We start from the raw sequence: 4,925 nt of genomic DNA on the forward strand, positions 1-4,925 counted from the left end.
TTATGTAATGATGTCATTTGGAAGTTACATAATGATGTCATTTGGCAATTATGTAATGATGTCATTTGTCAGTTGTGTAATGATGTAGTCATACTCTAATTTTTTAATCTGTCGTGGTCATCTTCTCTTTTCACATAATATGGTTTTCACATAATGACTTGGTCTTTGGAACCTCGACATGTCAATAAAGGTGTACTTTAGTTGTATTGTCCCCAAAATTAGGTCAGGAGAAAGCGAGTGTGAGTATAGCCCCAGATCTGGGCCTGGCTCCACAGGGGTGGATCACAAGACTTTTTAAGAAGTATATAGATTGATAAATATAGATTTGTGTTAGATAAGAATAGAAATAGATACAGATACAATAGCTGCAGCTGTAGATACAGGTGAGTGTAGGTATAGATAAATACAGAGAGAAAAGGGGGGCGGGGATGAAGAGAGATAGGGAGGGGAAGAACAGGACAGGGAGGGAAGAAAGAGACAAGGAGAGAAACCTTGCACACATTCCCACCGTTGTGTGTTACTAACTTGGGGCTCCAGAGGTGAAAGAGATGCCCCTGGTATTAGGGAGCTTACAGTCTAGTGAAAATGAGATGCGACTGAGGTCATGCCAATAAACAGGATGCCCTTTCTGCCCGTGGGGTGGCTGGATGCCGCCGAGTCAGCTGTAGAGCTGAGTGAAGCATTGCCCAGGTATTCTTGTGCCAGCCTCATGCTGGTTGGTGTGCTCAAGCCTGTTGCTGTTGTTGTTATGTCCATCCACCTCCTTGTAGGTCTGTCCCATCCTCACTGACCCTCTTTACCAAGCATGGTGTTCTCTTTCCAGCTAGTGGGCTTTCCTGAGAACAAGTCCAGAGTAAGAGAGTCGATGTTTCCTCATCCATACTTCTAAGGAACTTCCTATTGTATTTCTTCTAAGTCTGATTACTTTGCATTTTTATCAGTCTGCCATGTATTTGATATTAAAGACAGCATGCTATGAGGACACAGCTTAGGCAGGGGAGCAGAATACAGGGAGAAGGACGTGAGTAACCCCTATGGCTTGAATCTGGGGAGAAGTCAAGGGAACCAGATAGCTGGGGTCTGCACAGAGCAGAGTTGGGGTGTCTACACGTATCCACGTCTGTGTGTGTGCATAACTGCACACATGTAGCATAAAGCACTTTAGCTCCCTAAGAACAGTCATACTTGTCTTAAAAACATAGTAAAACTCATCGCTGGTGAGTCAATTCTGACTCATAGCAACTTGTTGTTGTTGTTGTTAGGTGACATCAAGTCAGTACTGACTCATAGTAGCCCTATGCCCAACAGAACAAAACACTACCCAATCCTGGGCCAGTCTCACAATTGTTGCCACGCTTGAGCCCATCGATGCTGCCACTTTGCCAATCTATCTCACTAGGTTTTTCCTTTTTTTCTCTGACCCTCCACCTTACCAAACATGCTATCCTTCTCCAGCAACTGGTCCCTCCTGACAATACATCTGAAGAGTGAAAGACGAAGCTTAGCCAGCCTGGCCTCCAAGGAGCACTCTGGCTGCACTTCTTCCAAAACAGATCTATTGGTTCTTTTGGCAGCCCATGGCACTTTCAGTATTCTCCTCCAACACCATAACTCAAAAGCATCAATTATTCTATGGTCTTCCTTTTTCACAGTCCAGGTTTCATATGCATATGAAGTTATTGAAAATGCCATGGCTTGGGTCACATGCACCTTAGTCCTCAAGCTGACATCTTTGCTCTTCAACACTTTAAAAAGTTCTTGTGCCAACAGATTTGCCTAATGCCATCCATCGTTTGATTTCTTGACTGTTGCTTCCGTGAGTGTTGATAGTTGATCCAAGAAGAAATGAAGTCCTTGACAAATTCAATCTTTTCTCCATTGATAAGAATTTTGTTTATTGGTCCGGTGGTGAGGATTTTTGTTTTCTTTACCTTGAGATGCAATCCATAGCAAAGGCTGTGCTCTTTGATCTTCATCAGTAAATATTTTAAGTCCTTTTCACTTTCAACAAGCAAGGTTGTATCATCTGCATATCTCAGGTTGTTAATGAGTCTTCCTCCAATCCTGATGTCATGTTTTTCTTCACATAACTCAGTTTCTCAAATGATTTGCTCAGCATACAGGCTGTACCTGTAGGCATTGCAAAGTCCTGGGGAGAGGGAGGCAGGTAGAACAAGCCTATGTCTTGGGTTCTTGCAGTCCTCCTAGGGCTAAGGATCCCTTCATGAGCTGAGGTGACAGAAAAGTGGTAGGGAAGAGTCATATGACATTGGGAGAAAACTGAGCCTTGGTGGCATTATAGTGAAACTATTTGGGCACTCAGGGAGAAGTCAGTGGTTTGAATATCTCAGATGCTCTCAGATGTGACAGTCTGCTTCCATAACATTTGTTGTTGTTGTTGTTAAGTGCCGTCGAGTCGGTTCCGACCCATAGCGACCCTGTACAGGGTTTCCGAGGGTGTAAATCCTTACGGGAGTAGAAAGCCTCATCTTTCTCCTGCGGAGCGGCTGGTAGTTTCGAACCGCTGACCTTAAGGTTCGCAGCCCGATTCGTAACCACTACGCTACCAGAGCTCCATAACATTACAGCCTTGGAAACCCAGTGGAGTCGTTCTACTCCGTCCCACAGGATCGCGATGGGATGCTATCAACTTGACGGTATTGGGTTTGGATTCTTTGATTTCTGGGGAAAGACACAGAAGGACTTTGAGGTCCACATGGGTAGATCTTGTGGGCTCCAGCCTCTGGTTCCAGAAGGTTCTTATCATGCAGCTTAGGAAGGTGCTGGAAGCATGAGAACATATCTGAGGTCAGACTAAAAGCTGTGGGCCTGGACACTGGCCTCGTGACAGAGTGACCAGGAAAGAAAGGAGTATCCTGACATCAGGGACTCCTCCTCTACTGAGGATGCCTCTTGTTTACATACTTCCCTTGTGAGAAAACACTTAAAATGCCCACCCATCCAGAATGCTGTTGTAAGTAGATATCTTGGAGCAGACAGCAAGAAGAATAGGGAGGGAGGGAGGGAGACCGTCAGCTTGATACTGTGATGAGGGACAGGCCACCCTGAACAATGTTTCCATGGTCTTAGCACATTTCCCAATATCTTCTCTGCCATGGAAGGAAAAGCCAAGGACATCCTGCCCACAGGCCTTCCCCTGTCCTGCAGCCCACAGACACACCTACTCCTTTCCCCTGCCCCCATGTCATACCTTTACCCTTCCCGGTGGCACCTAACTGGAGTCTTTTTGTACTCAATCTCTGTAAGGTCCCCAGCTGGGGAGGGCTTGTGCTTTAGAGGCCCTGCCCACTGCCACTGACTTCTGCTGGGAGACAGGATTCATTTTGGATCATGTAGTGGAGCGTGGCCATGAACACAAGATGCATGCTCAAAATAAAATCGAACTTGAAACTCCCACCAAAAAAGGGAAAATTGCCCAGTGCCTTCTGTTCTCGTTTCTCTCGCTTGCTGGTGTAAGATAAGCTGACCTGTGGTTTTGTAATGAATCAGTCTCTCTGTCCTCCCTAAAACATACACACATCTTGTTGTAGCATTAATGGTATCCACCTTTGGTTATTAATTACTCCACATTTATTGCCTGGGTATTAACAATTAATTACACATTTGGTTATCAATTACTGCTAATTTCCTTTATAGTGCTGTGGCTTGAAGGGGAAAAAAGCAACCCGGCGCCGCTCATCAACCACACCGCACATCAGATGGCCCGTCTAGAGACTTTTATTCTTATTTGGGGTGAGGAAGGTGACCTCTGCCAGAGACAGAAAGTAGGAGGCAGAAGAAAAGAGAAGAGAAGGTCAAAGGGAAGGGAGTGGTTTTATGTAGGTTCAACAGGAAGGGCGTGGTCATAACTGGGATGATTTAGCTCTGGCCTATCAAAAGCCATGTTGCCCTTTAAACTACACGCCTTGTAGTTTAGGGCGGGGAAACAGAAACCTGAGATTACAAAATGGAGTTGAAGGGAGGGGAGAGGGAATAACCCGGAAGGTACACCCTAAAATGGTGGACCTGATATTGTAACAGTGGCTCTGTAAGATAAGCATTGGACTGCTAACCACAAGGCTTTCTGCTCCTGTAAAGATTCATAGCCTCGGAAACCCCTACACAAGGTTGCTATGAGTCCGAACTGACTTGAGAGCACTTAACGACAACAACTACAATTTCATTTACAGTTGTCCTGGTGGCACTGTAGAATACCCACTATACTGCTACCTCAAGGTCAACAGTTTGAATCCACCAGCCGCTCCTTGGGAGAAAGAGGAGGCTTTCTGATCCTGTAAAGAGGAAAGCCTTTAAGACCCTACACAGGGTCACTGTGAATTGGAATCAACTCAATGGCTGGGGGTTTTGGTTTGGATTCAATTTCATTTAAGGAGTCCCTGGGTCATACAAAGAGTTCTCTGTTCAGCTGCATAATTGAAAAGTAGGCAGTTCAAGCCCACCCAGAGGTGTTTCTGAAGAAATTTCTGTCTATTGCTGAAAAATCAGCCATTGAGAACCCTTTGGGGCTCAGTTCTACTCTGGCACATGTGGGGTTGCCATGAGTCAAAATGACTAGACACCGAGCAAGAGTCTGTCGTGTGTTGCTGGCAAGCTTTTCCTAGGGAGTGGGTTTAAGAGGTTTCTCTGTGTCAGGGTCTACCTGGACTGAGAGGAAGCGCCCTTGTGGATGGTATGCTGGGGTGTCTTCCCTTGGGGCTGCCCGACTCCGTGCACATGCGTGCAGACTTCCATCTTTGCGTTTACCATAGTCAGGTCCCCATACTAGAGCCGCATCTCATGGGTACAGAAGAAAGTTCCAGGAGGCCAGTGTCCACAACAATATTCCATGGACATTTCAGAGTGGCTTCTTATCCTTGTTACCAGATTCCATAGGAAGATTCCGGACTAGTTTTTTTTTTTTTTTT

Source organism: Chrysochloris asiatica, unplaced genomic scaffold, assembly GCF_000296735.1.
Source record: "Chrysochloris asiatica unplaced genomic scaffold, ChrAsi1.0 scaffold00105, whole genome shotgun sequence".
Taxonomy (NCBI): Eukaryota; Metazoa; Chordata; class Mammalia; order Afrosoricida; family Chrysochloridae; genus Chrysochloris; species Chrysochloris asiatica.